This window comes from Hypanus sabinus, chromosome 18 (assembly GCF_030144855.1).
Source record: "Hypanus sabinus isolate sHypSab1 chromosome 18, sHypSab1.hap1, whole genome shotgun sequence".
Lineage (NCBI taxonomy): Eukaryota > Metazoa > Chordata > Chondrichthyes > Myliobatiformes > Dasyatidae > Hypanus > Hypanus sabinus.
In genome coordinates, this window is record NC_082723.1 from 19,371,821 (window position 1) to 19,392,915 (window position 21,095).

The 21,095-nt window shown below is 35.5% G+C and overlaps 1 protein-coding gene and 1 long non-coding RNA gene across 2 annotated transcripts in view; one reads left to right on the forward strand and one right to left on the reverse strand.

The window, feature by feature from the left end:
- cfap77 (cilia and flagella associated protein 77) overlaps window positions 1-21,095 on the forward strand; it is a 135,085-nt gene that overhangs the window by 24,865 nt on the left and 89,125 nt on the right. The window lies entirely within an intron of this gene.
- LOC132407382 (uncharacterized) overlaps window positions 8,588-21,095 on the reverse strand; it is an 85,385-nt gene continuing 72,877 nt past the window's right edge. The window contains exon 4 of the long non-coding RNA XR_009516459.1: window positions 8,588-10,336. This is a non-coding gene — a long non-coding RNA (uncharacterized LOC132407382). The remainder of the gene's footprint in view (window positions 10,337-21,095) is intronic.

The following is a 21,095-nucleotide window of genomic DNA, read 5'->3' on the forward strand; positions in this document are numbered from 1 at the left end:
CCAGCATCTGCAGATTTTCTCTTGTTTGTAAAGTATTCTGAGAATCTGATGTATATGTTTCCCTGCCAGGCCTACAATTGAAGGAAAACAGTTCATACCATCAGCAATGAGGGATATGAAAAAAAATCTCCTCAATGGACCTCCAAATTTACAGCTTTATAGCATAATGTTCAGTTATATTTTAAAGATAAAAAAATTAGCCATGTCTGCTTTGTACATATGGACTGTTTTAATGGAGAATGCAAATATATTCAATTGTTTCAAACCATGAAAATTAAATACAATCTTCAATTTCAAATTACATGGCACAAGAGCAACTTTGAGGAAGGAAATACCTAAAGGAAGCTTTAGATGGTTTCTATTCTTCCTTTAGTACTTGCATGCCAAAAAGGATAGTAGTGTAGAACAGAATTGGTTTAATATTCTCATAGCCCATTGACATTACAGCTGTATTTTCCCATTGGTTGTAAATTTATAGTCTATTCCCTTACTAAAACTTCATGATGATTGATATCCATTTAAAATCTGGAATAAAAAGGCCAATTTTGAGGCATGGAGTTAACTTAAGTTCTAAAGCAAGAGATTACTTCAAATAGGCATAAGTGCGATATAGCTATTTACTTACCTTCTGAGAATCTGATGTATATGTACTGTATGACATCTTATATATCAATGTCATAAATATACTTCATTATAGACATGATGAAAGAACTGTCAGCACCCAATATACATGATCATTTTATAACGTGTATTTCATTAAGACTCAAATTATTAGAGAAGTCCTAAAGATGTATTGCAGATGCTGTAAAGGGCAGAAAAATTAATATACAAAGTAATTATAGCAATGTATAATAAATGGCTATATCTATTATACAAATGATATATGCTTATTTGGCCTCTTCAGTATGATTTTGTGTCAGTAGAAGACAATTCAACCGACCAAGATGGCATTTCGTCCTCCAGAAAGTCTCATTTGCTTTAGAATAACGTATCCTGAATGCAGACTTTAATATTGATTGATTATAATACTAACTTTATTGCTGGTGTGAAAACATCTTAATAGCTGTTTTGGGAGGACAAGGTGTTATCAAGGATGAGTAAGCTATCTGACACCCTGAAGAGAGAAAATTACAAAGAAAATAGGATTAGACAGTGGATGAGGGTGAAACTACAAGGGGCTTTGCAGGCCTTGGCAATCTATCAAACCCTGTAGTGACCAGATGTTGCAATATATGACAGCACCTGTAAGATGTACCTGTTGTGGCATACTCACCTCTTAGTCCAAATGAGGTGTCCTCATACATATGAGACTTGCGGACTTCATCAAGAACTGTACCATTACATGTGATTGTGTTGTTTTTCCTGTACCAGGCACCACATACTTTATGTCCTATATTTCATTTGAATAGATTGTTGTTGTCGGATTGTTTGTCTTATTGCTATTGGTTGGAGCTAATTTACCATCCTGAAGAAAAATATTTTATCCAGATTTCTATTAGGTTTAGATCTTTGATTTTTTTCCCTCAAGATAAATAGATATGCTATAAAGTTTATGTTCAATAAAAAAACAGCTATTCACTTTTGAAGTTTACAACTGAATTGGTGTGAAGCAGGATAATTATAAAACTTTCCCTGCATCAGTTTCACCCAGTCCATCTGATCATACTGATAAAATGGTTATCAGATTAGGCACCAATGAAAAGTACAATCCCTACCGTATTTAGCATTTAGATTGACAGGACTGAGCTATAATATGCTTCAAAGCTGAAGCCTGCCTGAATAAAGAGGATTAATTCTTGAGCCAGCATGCTTCATTGAAGCTCTCATTACCAAACTTTGTCAGTGTCGATGTTAGATTTGATTGAAGATTATGGCATTTAGGTGCCCCCCATTTTCTGCAGATATTGCACCCATTGAATTTTCATACAGCAGGGACACGGTCAATACTCTAGCCTTTATCCTCTAATTCTACTTCATTGAAACTTCATCAACTTCCCCAATGAACTGGAAGAGGGAAATAGGCTTCACAAGAAACATCTTTCTTTTGTCAGATAATTTATTCGCTTCCTGCTCCCTGACGCTGAAAATTAGATTACAGCATTTAAATGAAAACAATAATCAAATGGGAGTCTTAATCAACGAATGAGGTTAATATTTTTTAACAGAACAAAGGCAAAAAGCACAGGAGCACGGCACACTCCAGGGAATTTCAACTTCAGATCTGCATTTCTCTTGTGTTTTTCTTTTTTAGTTCTTAAACTTCAAAGCTGTGTGCTGCATTTGTTTTTCCATGTAATGATTTGGTGATTAGTTGTAAGCTGGCAGGCTGATCTTCCTGCCAGAGAAGGAGTATCAAGTTTAAATGATGTTTTACATCATGAATAATTAAAGCAATATTCAATGTCCACTCTGTGAGTTAATGAAATATAAAACAAAGAAAAAGGTTTTTTAAAAGAGTAGTCACATTAACATTCTTGTATATTTTACTTGCCTACAACTTGCTGAATGATCTTGCTTATTCCCATGTTTCAACAATAACTTGACCCCATTCTCAAAACTTTAGGTACACTTTTTTCATGGTGCAAATTTTATATTTTTCTTCATTACTTAAGTTCAACACAATGTTTGCTACTATTGATAAATAAATGTGATTGACCTTTGAAGTTTTTGGACAATGTGATATCCATTCTGATTGTGGACCACACTGATATTATTATAGTTTAAGCTGTCCCTATTAGTCAGCTGGAAACAGAAAACTTCTTGTCCGCTCAGGACTCTGACTCTGAGAATTAGAGTGATCTTCTAGCTTATGTATGTCAGTACATGAGTGACAAGAAGTGTTTTAGCACCTCATCCCAATAACCTATGATTTGACAATCAATCTGACTTGCACTCAGATTGGTAACTTGTGATATTGTGAAAAATTGTCAAAATTCAGTGATTCCTTTGAATACAGTATGAAGTTATGTCAATCTTCCCAAACCATTAATAGGGTATGCCATTCTAGCCTCCTTGAGAGAAGCAGTATTGAACTGCTGAACTGGTTATATGATTTTCCCAGATAGTTAAAAGTAAGACCTTTATGTAAAACTTTTCACAATCTCAGAAGCAATGCAAGTATTAAATAATGTACAAATAAAATATGTATAACTTATTTTTTTCCCTGGATCATGCTTTTCTTAAATTTGTTTTTTTCCTTTTATAATCTGAAAAATGTAATTGAAGCCAATTTTGTCCTCTCAAGGTGGTTATATTTTTGTCTGAAAAGTGAGCAATATCAGGTGGGTTTTTGTAGAGGGCAGAGGATGGCTATGTAGTGTGTCATCTTCAATATTGCATAAAATAAGTTTGTAAATACCCAAAGAGCTTACATTGATTATGCTCATCATATGTATTTATTGGCTGAAAGACTTTAAAGGAGTATTTAAACCATGATGTGCAAGCAAGTAGGACAATTCAACACACACAAAATGCTGGTGGAACAAACGCAGCAGGCCAGGCAGCATCTATAGGAAGAAGCACAGTCAACGTTTTGGGCCGAGACCCTTCCTCAGGATTAACTGAAAGAAAAGATAGTAAGAGATTTGAAAGTAGGTGTGGGACGGGGAGATCCAGAATGATAGGAGAGGTCAGTAGGGGGAGGGATGAAGCCAAGAGCTGGAAAGTTAATTGGCAAAAGGGATACACAGCTGGAGAAGGGAGAAGATCATGAGAAGGGAGAGGATCATGGGAAGGGAGAGGATCATGGGAAGGGAGAGGATCATGGGAAGGGAGGCCTAGGGAGAAAGAAAGGGGGAGGGGAGCTCCAGAGGGAGAAGGTGAGCAGGCAAGGAGTGATTGTGAGGGGGCAGAGAGGGAAAAAAGGGGGGGATGATAAATAAAGGATGGGGTAAGAAGGGGAGGAGGGGCATTAATGTAAGTTAGAGAAATCAATGATCATGACATCAGGTTGGAGGCTAGCCAGACGAAATATAAGGTGTTGTTCCTCCAACCTGAGTGTGGCTTCATCTTGACAGTAGAAGTGGCCATGGATAGACATATCAGAATGGAAATGGGACGTGGGATTAAAATGTGTGACCACTGGGAGATCCTGCTTTCTCTTGCAGATAGAGCGTAGGTGTTCAGCGAAACGGTCTCCCAGTCTGTGTCGGGTGTCACCAATATATAGAAGGCCGCACTGGGAGCACCGGACGCAGTATACCACACCAATTCAGTTCTATAGTAGAAGTATTAATCTTAATAAAAAAGTTACAGAACTTACTCGTGGATTGTCAGTAATATAAACTGGTGTTCTAGTGAAAGGAAAAAATCTGAGTTAGAAGGACTGGTACAAAATTGAGTGAGTAAAAGACTTGAATTTAAAAGTTTTGGATATTACCTTCCAGGGCATTACAAAGCTTACTATGGTAACACTGAGACTTTAATGGCATGTTATAGATGCAATAATTTATAAAGAACAACTTTGAAGTACAGTTACTAATGCAATGTAGGAAACGTGACAGTCAAGCTTCACCCAGTCTGTTCCCATGAACAGCAATGTAATAATGATTGGATAGACTGTTTTAGTGATATTGATCGAGGAGGCAAATAATGGCCAGCCAATGCACAGGAGTGAACTCCTCTGCAGCTTCAAATAGTACTTTGGGATCATTTTCCATCTACCTATGGGAGCAGACAGAGCCATGATTTAATTTTTTATCCAAAATTGGTACATCTAACAATGCAGCACATTTTCCGTACTGCACTAGATTTTCAATAAGCATATCTGATATTGTAACATTTGCAGCCTTAAGATAGCCAACAGTCACAGTCAACAAAGTACTTTAAACACAAGTTACTGTGTAACTTAAGCAAATAAAGCAGCTAATTTTCACACAGCGGCATCTTGCATAAAGCACTGGCATAAATGACTATCATAAAATCATACTCCATCTACTATATTACAATGCTGGTGTTAGTTCCTAACAGGATAAATTAAATACTAATAGAATTTATTTATACTTCAGACAAGACTTTTTAAATGTGCAATTATTTCTGAAATGTAGTTAATAGTGATCCTAAGAATATTAACAAGACAATCCAAAATGAGGCAAAATAATATATTTTAAGGGCTTCAGAGAAAAGTGAATGTGTTCAGTCAAAATCTCCAGGAAACTTCAGTTTACCAATCAAACAGTTGCTTAGAGCAGTAGTAAAAATTATTAACTGCCTATACAAAACATGGCTAGTTATACGGCAACAGGAGGAAGTCAGAGATAGGATAAAGCTGAGGATAAGTACAGTTGCTTATGCAGCCATGAATAATTTATTGAAATAGTCATTTGTAAAGGTTATAGCAACATGAACTAATAATAAATGTTCTCAACCAAGGGTTCCCAACCTTTATTATGCTGTAGACCAATACCATTAAGCAAGGGGTTTGTGGATCCAAGGCTGGGAACCCTGGTTCGAGACAGGCTCAGGATTCACATTGAACAAATCCTGAGAGATAAGTGAAAGCTATCCATGATATCATGACAGGCTGGGAAGAAAGAGTTGTGAATTGTTGACAGTTAGCATTAGGGAATCACTTTGATAAAATGAGATGGATACCCAATATAGCTTATGAAGACTTAATACAAACCATTTAATATATATTTTAAATATTAGAGAAGAAAATAATGAGGAGATCTATGTGACATTGAGAAGCTTCATGAAGGAGTGGTTACTCACTGCTTATATTCAAGAAATGCTACAACATGCATGTAGTATCATACCCTCCAATTTCACTTCCAATCTAAATTGAATCAGTGTTGTTATGACCTAGTAAAGGTAACACAGATTCAGATGTAAAAGACCAGATTCTCTTGAGTTTTCTAAAAAAGTAACCTCATGTAAATTGTTTGCTTAAATTTCCACAAGCCCTATGCAAAAGGATTCACATTATATTTTAAGTATAGAATTAGTTGAAAGTCAGCAAACCACAGAGGAAAAAAAATGCTGGGCCAAATAATGCTTAATCTAGCACACCAAAAAAGACCTTTCTACTCCATGCTCGCCTTTTGCAACTGTGTGAAATAAATCACCTGGAGATCTGGATTCCATAGTTGTTCTGCAAGGAAGAATGAGTGGTGAGTCGTGATGAACCTGAGGCTTCTTGCCTGGAGTGTTTTAATAGCCTTTTGACAAGTTGCCTATTAATTGCTTTTAGACATTTCTGATAAAGGTATTTGAAAAGTCCAAATATATTTAAATATTATTTTATTCTATGTTATTTTAAATAGGTAGATATAATAAGTTTACATTAGTCAAAAATAAGTAAACCATTTTCTTACACATTTTTAAAATCAAGTTCAGGAGTCCTATTCAAATGAAAGGGGGTGATGCTGCCTAGGCGAACCTTATTTGGTACAGGTTACCCTACACTATCACTGTTCAGGTTACATGAATTCACCTTTATAGAATTCACAGATTACTACCCAAAAAAATACAAGAGATGGAATTTATGTTGGTGGGGGATGTGGGGGCAAAAGTTAAATAAAATGTGGAAGAAATAAAATTTGTCTTTTTTTCAACTCACATTTGCTAGCACACGCACAGATGCATTTGCAGGTTTTTTTTAAGCACTCTAGTTTCATGTTGTTAAGATTAAACACATACTTGATATGCTACAACTAATTGTTATGAGTTATACCACTAAATTATCTTACCTATATTTGATATACCTAACACTATCACTTTCCAGCTTTCATTTTATTTTTGTTCTAGATTATAGCATTTGTACTCACTTGCTGGCCACTCTATTTTCTATGGAAACTGCTGAGAGAAAAACATCCTGTAGGAATGCATCTCTACTTACAACATAGGATTCATTGGGAAATAGAGTTACATATTACGCAATGTCTTCATAACATGGGGGTTGCCAAATTTGAACTTGAGAGTTGATTGTGAAATACCACTGGCCAGCATCAGGAAAGTCAGTAGTGTTAGCCCAACCTCCAAGAGTAGGTCTATGCTGAAATTTCCTTCACCATACAAACGCAGTGGTTTAAGAAGGACTATCACATTTTTATTCTAGGCAACTAAAGATACACAATAAATATTTTCTTGTTCACAGTAACTACATTCTAAGAAGGAACTGTAAAAAGTTTGAGGTACTGCACATTAATAAGAAAAACAGATGCCAAGTGCCAAATAAATAATATCGAATTCAAAGCCCAGAGGCCGAAGCTTGGAGACCGGAGGCTGGAGGCCTGTCCTAAGTGGGTGGATGGGTGGAAGGAAGGGTAGGAGGGAGGAAAGGGACTTGTTTTTATTGTTTTTTTCGTTGTTGCAGTATTCTGTTTTGTTGTGCTTTGTGATGTTCTGTTGAGCATTGCAGATGTGCAATGTTGGCACCAGTATGTGTGGCAGCACTTCCCAGCACATACTTGGGTATGTTGGTAGTTATTTCAAATGACCCATTTCCCAAGTTAGCTAAATGTCAAGCAGCAAGAAAATTTTACAGTATAATACAATAAAGGCAATCACATCATTTAAATATAAAAGTTGAAAAGAAATGAGACTTCTGCCATTCCTCAAATTTGGATCGCCTCAAAAGAAAAAAAATACAAATACATTTTGGTATAAGAAGGATAATGCACTGAGTAAGGTGCTCTTCACGTCATGCAATATTGACAGATCATCCTTTTTCTATTTTGTGAGATACCTTGCAGATTTAGATAAATCTAGACAATAACACACGTGAGCTCCAACTCTCCTCGTGATATGTGCATATTTTTGTATCTGTTCAAATGGGAATGGGATGCTAATGTATAACCAAAATTGGATTTTAATATTTATAAAGTACTTCTTTACACAGGATGAATTCAAATAATAATTACATAAAAGTTAACGAACTCTGAAAGCTGGTAACTCTCATAGGAATCCTCGTGTGGAAGACAAAATAGTGTTTTATACATCTCCATCTGGTTTAACTAGAAATGGTTCAAATATGTCATAAAGTGGTCTATCACTTGCTGTTTTTATTTTATCTTTCAATAAATACCCCAGCTGCTACTGTCTTTTCCTTTGCATCGTTGATCTATTAGTTTTCTACACAGAATGGGGTTTATAAATCACCATAATACAGCTTAGAAATGACTGTGCTAAGGGTTGGAAAAGTAGATTCTAACTAACGGCCCCGGCAGGGAGCAAAAAAACTCGCCTATGCACCATCTTCGACAGGTTACTGATGGTGTTTGTTTTCTGTGTCTGTGTGAGTGCCATCAGGGCAGGACTACAGGGATCCCTCTGCATGCTTCTCAGCCATATTTTACACTCTCTCCGCCATTTAGCAAGAAACAGCTTATTTCAAACTGGAGTGGGGGGGGGGATGGGAGAACAAAATTGCAGTAGAAAAGGAAAGGTGGCACTGGGAAGAGAGTGGAAACATAGGAAAAGGTGATACCTTTCTGTATGTTGAAAAGTGCTTCATTAAACACATCAGTGTTGTGTTTTTGTAAAAAATAAATGCCAGTTTTAGATCATGTATAAAGCCCCACTATGACAAATAGCTAGCAGAAAGATGAAGATGCAGTAACTAAAGAGGCATAATTAGCATAATATTTAAATAGGTTATTGCATTTATTTGTGGTAAATGTAGTTCACGTCTCCTTACAGCTCCATATCCTGAACAGACTGCACAGTCAGAGGAAACAGGCATTAACAATCCAGCAGGATGTAATCTTTGACCAAGTTCCATATTTAACAAATTCAAGCAAATGTTGAGCAGATTATATAGGCTCTGTTAATCATCTACTCTCATATAATTTATACAAGACTGCTTACTTCTCAACTGAATTTTCTTTTGGACAGTCATTTTTCTCATCTTAAATTATCACAGTTCAAACACATAAATGCAAATATAATTTAAGATCTTAAACACAAGAATTGTTCCATAAAGGAAAGATTAGTATTAGAAGTTGTTGCAAATGTGAAGAAATCGGTCAGCACAGTACCGTAGTGGTTAGCACAATGCTCTTACAGTACCAGCAACCGGGGTTCAATTCCCTTTGCTGCCTGTAAGGAGTTTGTACATTTTCCCGGTGGCACATGGGTTTCCCCTGGGCACCCCAGTTTCCTCCCATATTCCCAAAACATCCTGGTTGGTATGTTAATTAGTCATTGCAAATTGTCCCATGATTACTAGGATTAAATTGGGGGAAATCGCTGGCTGTTGCAGTGCAAAAGGCTGTATGTCAATAATGTTTTTTAATTGTTGTAGAGCCACAGAATAACACAGCATAGAAATAGGCTCTTCTGCCCACTGAGTCTGCGCTGACCATTCAAACACCCACCTACACTAATCCCACTGATCTTGTTTTATTTATTTTCCTCATATTTTCATCAGCTCTCCCCCAGATTCCACTACTCATCCACATAAAATTTAAAATGGTCAATTAACCTATCAATATATGGGAAGAAACTAGAACATCCAAAGAAAATCATAAGAACCTACAAATTTCACAGCCCCAAACAGAACTGAACCCAGGTCACCATCACTGAGAGGCAGCAGTTCCATTATCTACACAACTCTGATGCAGAGAACTGGTACTTAGTGAAAAAGGAAGGATTCACATTCTAGATTCATTTGGAGCAGTCTGGAAAAGTACATGGATGCAACGACAGCTTTGTGGATGAGATAAAGCAATAGAAGAAGATTCAACTGACTAATAAAATATTTGTGGAAAATAGAAAGGTGAAAACAAACAGGAAATTAAACAAAAGATGGCATAACTGGTGAAAAAATAATGGACAGTAGAAAGTAAAAGTCAAATTACAATGGTGTGTGTGTATGTGTATATATATGTATGTATGTATGTATATTTAGGCACAAAACATTTAAATGAATGACAAATTATGAATCACTAACAAAGGATTTTTTTATAATTCATTCAAGGGATATGAGTTTTTCAGGCTGAGCCAACATTTAATTGCTTATCTTAATTCCCTTGAGAAGGTAGTGGTGAGCTGCCTTCTTGAACAGCTGCAATTCTTAAGGTCCCAGGTACAATGAAAGAAAAGCAATATACTGCAAATCAAGTAGGTGTATGGCTTTGGAGAGTAACTTCTGCCGGGTTGTGTTCACTTACTTTTGTTGCCCGTGTCCTTCTCGCTGATAGAGTTTGCGGGTTTGGGAGGTACTGGCTGAGGAGTCTTGGTGAATTTTGGATATCATAATTGCGCGTCAGTTGTGTAATTAATTTCACAGATGGTGAAAATTTAATGTATGGCCGTGTAGATAAATGTGATCAATGTTTATTTTGTGTTCTTCTTGAGGATGTAAGTGTAACAAAGCACATCTTCTGAATTGCACCTGGAAAAGAAAAGAACGTCCAGGACCTTATGCCATATCAATTCAGATCTTCCCTCATTTTCATTTTATTATCCATTACCCATGTTATTTCAAACATATTCAGCTAGTGATTGAAAACACAGAATGGATGAAAAGGAAGAGTGTAAAATGACATAGGTTCTACACCACAGATTATTACAAATAGTTGCATTGACAAAGAGGAAAAACACTTCTTGCATTTATATAGCTTCATTCAGTACCTGAGAACATCAAAATACTCTAAAACCAATGTCATTTTTGAAATATAGCCACTGTTTGAGAAAAATATTGCAGGCAATAGTGAACAACAAGATGCCAAATATAACCATGAATAAATTACCAGCTGATCTGTTTTATATGTTTGTCATAGAATATATCCTGGCCAAGTACTAGAAGGAACCTCTTCCAATACCACCAAGGGATATTTAATGACCTGGGGGAGAAAACAGGTCCTCAGTTTAATGTTTCATCTGAGAGAGCATATCCTTGAGAGTTCAGTATTCCCTCAGTTCTCTGTTGAAATGTTGATCTAGATTGCATGCTCAAATCTCTGCAGTGAGATTTGAACCCAAGACCTTTGGACTCTGAGACAAGAGTACTGTCACTGAACACTGGCACCTCAATGAAGTACAATAACGTATTTCATTATTGTTCAGATTCATAAATTACACACTCCTTGCTTTTGCAATCTGTGGTGTCCTGTGAGTGTTTCTACTTCCTCAAAGGACTTAAATGAGTCAGTTGGGTTTTTACTACAATCCAGTTGTTTCATGGTGACTGTTACTGTTGCCTAGCTGCTATGCTTGAATTTATTCCTTTGAATCAATTCTGATAAAGAATCTTCAACCAGAAGCATTAACTTAAGTTTCCTCTTCCACAGACATTACCTGAACTACTGAGGATTTCTGGCATTTCTGTTTTTGTTTCAAATTTCCAGTTTCTTTTATTGATTTTCTTCAGATCTGCAGTCCAGTTCCTCACTGTTCACTACTGACATATTTATGTACATAGGAAATTGTATCAAAGGCAGCAGTTACTGTCTCCAAATCAAGCTGTAGATTACATGTGATTCAGAAGCTATTTCATACTAAACTGTTTAAGACATTAAAGATCCTAAACACAGCCATTTAGACCATGAGATATAGGGCTGAATTGGGCCACTCAGCCCACCAATTCTGCTCCATCATTTTTTTTTACAACCCTATCCTCCTGCCTTCTTCCTGTAACCTTTAACGTTTTTTACCAATGAGGAACCTATCAATCTCTTCCCTAAATACACCCTATGACTTGGCCTCAATAGCCCTCTATCTTATTTTTAATGGGACTTGCCTTTATTCTGAAGTCATGCTCTCAGATCCTAAAGTCTCCTACTAATATAAACACCTCCTTATCCTCTCTATCCAATCCTTAAAATATCTGATAGGTTTCATTGAGATCCTTCCTTATCCTTCTGAACATAAAGTACAGAGCTACAGCCTTCAAATATTCTAAAATCTAGGAATGATCTCAGAAAAATATCTTTAAAAAAAAACATATATCCACATCAAGAAGTTTGAATAAGCTTTTCAACTTTATCCAAAACTAAAATATCACAGATGATGGAATCTAAAACAAAATAAAATGCTGGAGATAATCAGTAAATCAGACAGCGTTTGTAAAGAGAGACTTATAATGCCTTCAAGCAAACTACTATGGTATGGTGGTTAGGTTTTAAGGCGGAAATATCTAAAATAATCCTTATGGTTTACTTCTTCTTATAGGTAAACCGAAACTTTAGAATTCTTTAAATCAACTTTAAATTTGATTTTTAATTTTTATCAAATTTTATTAAGTGCCTGGATATATAATTAAGGGCTTGAATAGGAGAAAGGAAACTGCCTGTATACTGCAAGAATATGAGCAGCATTTCCTTCAATGTGCCAGTGAAACTTCTTTTTAACAGGAGAAAAAAAATGATCAGAAAACTTACATTAATCCTTTGATAAAAATAGAAATTGTGCAGCATTTACTGTACATCAATATATGCAACCAATCCTTAATTTACAAAATAATTAATTTGTGGAAAATATTTTGTTAAGCAAATGTTTGTAAATTGAAAAGACTAGGTGAAACGCATGATGAGAATTTTAGTACAGTGCTTTTCTGTACATTAGAGATAGCTTTTCATTGTAGTGAAACATAGTTTCATCTATCGAAGACAAATACCACAAAGAATCAATGATGTTAGAGCAAACAACCAAAATTGAATATTCATTTTACATGCAATACCAACCTTGTTTTATTAATCCAAATTTATAATATGTAAAAGGTAAATATTTTCTACCGAGGGAATGGCAAACAAATTTATAAATAAAATTTTTGTTCCAAAATTTAAAGTCATGAGGTAGAAAATAATTGAAAATAATAATTGGCATGTGAATTTATTTATTTAGAGATAAATTGCGGAACAGGTCTTTCCAGCCCAACAAGCTAGGCCACACAGCCACCCACCTATTTAACACTAGCCTAATCACAGGACAATTTACAATTAACATACTAACCGTTGAACTGTGGGAGGAAGCTGAAGCACCCAGAGGTGACGGAGAATGTACAAAGTCCTTACAGCTAGCGCCAGAAATCAACTCCGAACTCTGATGCCCTGAGGTGTAATAACATCCCACTAACCACTATGTGACTGCGATCAAATAATCCATCAACAAAAAAATCAACTAAGCCATCAAAAATGACTGAATGAGCTTCTGTAATTTCTTCTTTTCCATGCACTGTTTTATATACTAAATGAAGTTATTATTTCATTAAAGTTTTGTATTGTCAAAATTGGAAATAAGCTGCATGTTTTGTGGCAGTATAACATTTAGAAAATTAAGAGATATAATATAGGATGTGGCCTCCTTGAAGTAGATGACACTGTTTTCATCACATCTCAAATTCAGCATAAATGAAGTAGTTCCCTACCTAACCCTTCCTCCCCTTTATAAGGCCTTCTCTTCAGTTGAGTGCTAAATGTTCATGTAGCAAGAAGCAGTTAATGAAATGCCTCTTTCAAAACACAACAAGATCATCTATAATATTTTAATTATTCTCATCAGTGTCAGTGTGTAGTCTATCCCCTGATAGCTGTCAGCAGCAGTTGTGCTGTCCAAAAGGGGTTTGTCTCCCTGCTGTTTGGCTTTGATGGTGTGTAGAATAAATCCTTGCTCCTCTTCATTCCCAGAACACGTGTAAAGACGAGATTAGAATCAAGATTTAACTCTTGTTTTACTTTGTGGAACAATGCATCTAAATGAATAGTTTGTATTGTGTTACTTGTCTTTTAAACTCTAGGATTGATTGCAGGGCTAGTGATTATCTTTTCACTGGTGATCAATCAATTTTATGTTCATGTCAGAATTAGTGGTATCCTATTTATATCGGCTTACTTTGATCATCACTGTAAAGCTCAGATAAAAATATTGCTTCAGCTATTACATACTAAATAATCAATATAAATTAGTTGAAGTGAAACAGAATATAACTCTCAATACATTTTATAATTATACTTGCTAATTGTGCTTTAGTAATACATTATTATATATTCAGGTACTATTTTAATGGTTTTAATTCACATACAAGGTAAATGCTTTAGAAAACAGGCAAAATAAATGAAAAGTATCCCAAAGATACACTTTTCCCATTGTATCTGAATCATTACTGAGCAAAGAGTAAATTCCTCCAATGAATATTTTCCATACTAGTGGATCTCCCATGGTGTCCCTTAAAATAAGAAAGAGGTCATGAATAGTAGCTCTCATACTGGACTAGTAATCCAGAGACCTGGATTAATGATCAAGAGTCATGAGATGTTATCCTACTGTGTCAGCTGGGGAATTTAAGTTCAGTTAATTAAATATATCTGGAGTTAAAAAAATTCTATTATTAGTCATAATGACCATGGAACGACTGATTGTCATAAAAGCCAGCAGATTCATAGTGTCCTTTAGGGAAGGAAAGGAGATTTGCCACAGTTACCCGTCTGGTTTATATGTGACCCCAGATTCACATTAATGTTGATGCCCTTTCAAATGATCTAATGATCTGCTCAATTTAAGGGTAATTGGAGAAGATAAGTTAAGTACTAACTTTGTCAGCACAGGATCTTCCTTGGACATACCTTAATGGCTACAGGCTAATTGGTCTTAGGTAAATTCGCAACTCATTATTTTCTCTTTATTGGGAAGCTTTCTGACACCAACAGTAAGTTAGTGGTCTTCTCTCTAACTGGAATTTCCGAGTATACTCCAAAGCACAATAAATGTGCCTCAAACATTTTACACAAAACCATTTATCTACCTATCCATCTTCATTGCAATCCTATGTGCCATATTTAATACTAGAATAACTTTACAGCTGCATATCCATGTTATCTTTGTGTCTAGCAATTTCCAACTGTAAGTTGAATCTTATATAATTTGTTAACTCTAAATTTAACTATTCCACTGTACTACTGGTCAATTTCACCCATTCTCCACCCCCCACCAAAGAAGTCATCTGCTTAAAGATTTAAAAACTAGATTAGCCTTATATATCACTTATACATCCAAATGTCAAAACATACAGTGAAATCCATCATCTATGTCAAATCAAATCAGTGAGGATTGTGCTGGGGCAGCCTGCAAATGACTCCACATTTCCAGCATGCCCACAATTTACCGTAATCCCATTTCCTTGAAATGTATGAGAAAACTGGAGCACCTGGAAGAAAGCCATGGGGTTATGGAAAGAATGTATAAACTTCTTGAAGATATTGGCAGGAATCAAACCCCAACTGGTGGTCTCTGGTGCTGTGATTGTGTTAATGCTACACTACCATGTTCTCCTAGTAATCTGCACTAAATCCTGTTAATCTCAGACTTCTGTGCAGACATAATTGAATCCTGGTTAAGTAATGTTTTGATTTTAAAATCTTAGATTTCAAATCCCTTTCACCTTACCATCGTCTTCTGTAATTTTCTTCATCTCTTACATCCTGAAAGTTATTTGTGTTCCTCCAGAACTGGCCTTTTGAGCAAATTTAAGCATTCCACCAATGGTACCTTCAATTCTCAAGACCCTAACTTCTAGAATTCTCTCCTTAATCTATTTCAGCTGTCTACATTTTGTTATTCCTTAACTATTGTCCTTAAAAATTATCTCCATCATCTACTCAAATATCTCCTTTTAAAGGGCCAAGATAATTTATCACATAGTGCAACATCTTGTGTAATTCCATGTCTGATTTAGGATATTGTACTACATGTGTTTCACGTAGATTGACAGCCATGATATATCAGTGTGAGTATGTGATTTGAGTATGACATAGTGCTTGAAATATGGAAGCTACATTAGTTAATGAGTTCATCATTGCTGTCAGGAAATCCATGTGAGGTGATACATCAAATCTGCTGAATGGGTCTTCCTTCCAGATCCATCTCCCAGATTTCTTCTTCTCTTCAGTTTACAGGGCACCTGACCACGATGAACCATGTCCTTGAGCCTACCTCAAATGACCTGCTTCTATCTCTTACTGTCAATTCTAAAGTAAATCCACCTCAATGGAAGTCCAAATGTTTGAAATTATGGCTTCCTAAAGGAACCATATTAACTATATTAATTATATCTACATAAAGAAACTATAAAGTTTCATTATGAATGGAGATTGAGGAATAAGGTTTGCATTTTTCTTGCAATTTTGTGTAAATACCCCAAAGGCCTAGGATTTACAGTGCATTACCCTGCAAGCCTCTGGCATAACTGGAGCAGACTTCTCCACATTTCTGCATCTGATTGTCAAAATCTGTTGTAATTTGCCTCGAAACATAAGCTCAAATACAAGCTTAATTATTTTTAAGGTTGCACACACAAGAATACACACAAGATCATAGGAGTGGGATCATTGACTGATCTGCCACAGGTTTCTTCTGTGTGAGTTCCATATATGTTTCAATTCTCCAATCTTTCTGAGATTTGTCTATTTAATCCTGCAAGCTAGCATTCACAAGCTCTTGGGGTAGATAATTCCAGAGTTTCACCACTCTCTGTGAGGAGGAATTCCTACATATCTAAGTTTTAAATAACTAGACCCTTAAAGCGATGTTCCTTGTTCCATACTCTTCAATTAGTGAGAACATCTGAACAACTTGCCTTGCTCACTTAGGATTCAATAAGATCACCTCTCATTCTTCTAAATTACAGAGAATGCAGGTCAGGCAGTATCCATCAAAAGTAAAATAATGTTTTCGGTCTGCAACTATTCATGAGAACAGATTTTTCAGTTGTTCATGGAAGGACGACCCTCTCATTCCAGGAATTATCACACTGGATCTCCTCTGCACTTCCTCCAAAACTAGAAACTTCTCTCGTATATAATACCATCAAACCTGTACACAATACTCTGGTTGCTGTCTCAACAATATTCTGCACAATTATAACAATATTCATCTTACTGGACGACAATATTGGATAAAAATACAGCCCTCTAGAAATAATGGCTAATTACTCACTGTGCGTGCAAGCTAACCTTTTGATTTGAAGATTCCCTCTGAAGTGATTGTGTCAAGACAAGAACCTCTGATTTGAAGATTCCCTCCATTTGGGAAATGATCTGCCAAGTTTTTGCCCACTCACTCCACCCTTTGTATCCTGATGCAATCTCAATGTCCTCATTGCAGCATGTCTTCCTATCTGGTTTTATGCCATCAGCAAACTTGTATACTTTATGTTCTGCCGCCTTCTCCAAGTTGTTAACAATTAAGAGCAAAGATTGATCTTTTTGGCACTCCATAGTTAGATGTTTCCAGTCTGATAAAGACCCATTTATTCTGATTCTCTGTCTTTGATATTGTAACCAAGTTCAGTCCACATTGACATCCTCCTCAAAACTTGTGAAATAGCCTTTTATTTACTTTACTTTTTAGTTACTTTACTAAATATTTTCTGGAAATCTAATGCACCACATCTGTAGATTCCTCTCTATTGATTATACTTGTTATAAAGATATCAAGCAAATTAGTTGAATATGTTTTTTTATAATCAGCCTATGTTGGCTTGGTTTAATTGTTGTAAGCTTAACTGTGACTGGCTCATTCTTCCTTGATTATAGAGTCTAACATCTTCAACTTCATAATTTTCCATGCTATATGTTACCTCCTATTTGAAATTAATCAATCTGTTATCTTTGGAGTGTTTACATGTCCTCCACCATGAAAACTGACACAAGTATAGATTTGAATTATTTGCCATTTCTTTAATTCTTTAAATCCATTATTAATTCCCAAGTCTCTTTCTCTGCAATTATTTTTTTCATTTTTATATGTCCATATAGTTCTTGCTATTGGATTTAATATGACTTGCTAGTTCAATTTTCTTCCTCATAAACGTTTCAGTCCTCTGCTGCTGGTTTCTGAAAGATTCTCAGTCCTCTGATGTACCAGCAGCTATCGTCACCTTGTATGCTTTAAATTTTGTGTTAATGTTTGTATCAGGAAGGAAGGAACATACAGAATATTAGTATACATTAAGGTGGATAAATCCCCAGAATCTAATAGGATCCATTACAGAAAGCTATGTGAAGCAAGGAAAGAAATAGCTGGAACTCGGATGGAGGTTATTGCATCTTTGTTAGCCTTGGGTGACATACCAGAAGATGGGAGGATAGCATATTTTCTTTCTTTATTTAATAAGGGCAGTAAGGATAAGCTAGGAAACAACAAGCTGATGAGCCTTATGTTAGTAACAGGGAAATTACTGAGAAAAGTTCAAAGAATGGGATTTTTGTTTATTTGGGAAGGCAGGGACTAATTAGGGAGAGTCCACATGATTTTGTCCTGTCTCACAAATCTGATGGAAACTTTTGAGGACATGGGCTAATTTAGATGTGCTATACGTGAATTTTAGTGAGTTTTTTTGTCAAGCATTTTTTTGTCAATAGTCCATAAAGTTAAAGTACATGGGATCCAAGGTGTATTGGCAAACTGGATCCATAATTGGCTTGGTAACAGGAGGCAGAAGATTGTGATAGGGTGTTGCTTTTTTTTAAACTTTGATGAGAAGATAGGTGGTCTGATCAGTAAATTTACTTATGACATGAAAACTGATGAAGTCAAAGATAGCAAAAAGGATTATCTAAGAATACAGCATTTCATCTGAAAAGTGGGGCAGAAAGGTGGCAGATGGAATTTAATCCAGACAATGTAATGCATTTTGGGCTGTCTCTTACAATAAACATCATGATCTTACAAATGATAATGAACAGATGATAATAAGTAAGGCATTAAGAATGGCAATATAGGTAGATAGCATAGTGAACAAAGTATTTAGTCTACTTGTTTTCATGAGTTGAGGCACTAAGCAAAAGAGTTGGGATGTTCTGCTGTAGCTGGACAAAATATTGATTAGGCCATACTTAGAGTATTGTGAACGGTTCTGATTGTCACACCACAGAAAGTATGTAATAGCATACATAAAGAGTTTAGAAGAGATTTGTTGCTGGGAACGGAAGGTTTAAATTATCAAAAGAGATTAGGGAGACTAGATTTCTTCTCACTGGAGCATAGGAGGTTGAGAGGTGACCTTATAGGTTTACAAGATTAAACTATGGGTGGCATAGTTTAATTTAAATAAGATCTAAGAGACAATTTTTTGGGCAATGGTTATACAGAACAAGTTACCAGAAGACATGGTGGAGTTAGATACAATTATAATGTTTGAAAGGCATTTATTTTAGCAAGTAGCAGGATAGGAAAGGCGGGATATAGATAGATAGATACTTTATTCATCCCCAAGGGGAAATTCAACATTTTTCCAGTGTCCCATACACTTATTGTAGCAAAACTAATTACATACAGTATTTAACTCAGTATAAATATGATATGCATCTAAAATCACCCTCCCAAAAAGCATTAATAAATAGCTTTTAATATTGACCTAATATAGGCAAATGGAATTGGCATGGATGAGGTGGGGAAACCAAATGAGCATTGGTGCGTTGGTCCTATTTCACTGCCTCCTTAGCATACTTGAAATACAATATCAAGTCATTACTATTTGACTCTTCTATATCAAATATACCCAAAATGAAAATCTCATGAGAAAAGTAATAGCCAACATTACTATATAGTTTAAGGTCAATAAAGAGATATTTACTGAAATCAATTGTTAGGCAATCTGAAATGCAAGTCTATGTATGCAAGTCTTTTCCAATTAATTATCTGCATAAGTAGAGAAGGCTGTCTTGAAAACAGACCATATAAAGACAAACATGTAAATGTGAGCTTTAAATCAATCAGTTCTCCCAACACCATCAAAACTGATCAAAAAATGAACTATTTGTTATAAATTTGGAACAGAGAATGGTGCAAAAACAAGATTATTGTTTCCAGATTAGAAAATGCTTGGATGACACTGTTGCTTAAGATCTTAAACAGCTTGCAGACATGTCGCACTCTAATATTTAATATTGGCTTCTTCCCACAGTGATTAAAAATAAACATAATTATATATCTGCCTACTGATAGATTATAGGAATTCTATTAAATTGTTTCCAACTTTAGTGATTTTTAAAATCATAATACATTTGTACTTGCACTTTTAAAAAGAGTCATTTTAATTTTACCATTCTACTCACATTTACATATCTGAAAACTCTGATCAGAAAACCTGCTTCCTGGCTTCCTGGTGTCAAGATAGTTTTTTTTAAACAAAGCCCCTTGTATTAATATATTTTACTCTCTCACTTTTCACTATCAGATATGAAATCTCCACTAGATGGTACTACTTTCTCCAGAGCTTGGTTGGAACTAGGATCACTCTCACTGAATAATTGCGTTGGGTAAAAAAATATCGTTGTTACAAACTTGATTGTGAGTTTAGTTGAACGATATATATATCTTACAGGAAAAATAAAGAGAAAGATCAAATGTCAACTGCAAAGGGTTACACTGAGCTCAAGATTTTTTAAGAGCTAGTAAGTACCTTCATTTACGTATCAGTTGATAAACCCACTCCAAATGTAGATAAGTTCTGATTGTCTCAATTTTAAAAGACTATCAAAGTTATTGAAAAAAAACAGAAGATATCAACCACAATGAATAATGGTACTGAGGGATGGACAGGAGTAGTTAAGTCATTTTAGTGTACATTCACTGGAAAGGACTAAAAGTTGTACGGGAAGGGCCTACCCACAGTGTATCTCTAAATTTTTTTTTAAGAATTAAATTTGATCTGTTTGCTGCTTTTAGGGTTGTAAAGGGATTGGATAATGTAGACCATGACAAATTATTTTACTTTTACAGATCAATAAAATCAAAGAACATAGCTTGACTTAGGTGGGGGGGGGGGGGAATATGCTGGAGTGTAAATTCATAGCTAATTTATGGAAATGGTTTTTCAGTGAGCATGTGGGAAATCCTTGAAAGAGACTATAATAGAATATGGTGGGACCAATTAACATTGTTCTATATATTAAGTAGATTTCCTTCAAAACATAACACTTTAAAGCAGTTTGAATAATTTAAAGCAAGGCAGGGCAAAGGACTTTACCGTCCTTCATCACAGTGTTTTTCTCTCAAGAACCTCTGTTCCTGTTATAAAATAATTTTATGAAGACTGATTGCTAATGATTCATGAATAATGAAGTTATCACTTGTAAATTTCACAACTGTGGAAAATGCTGGATAAACACTGGCCTGTTTTCATTTAGCAATTCCTATGATTCTATGAACCAGGA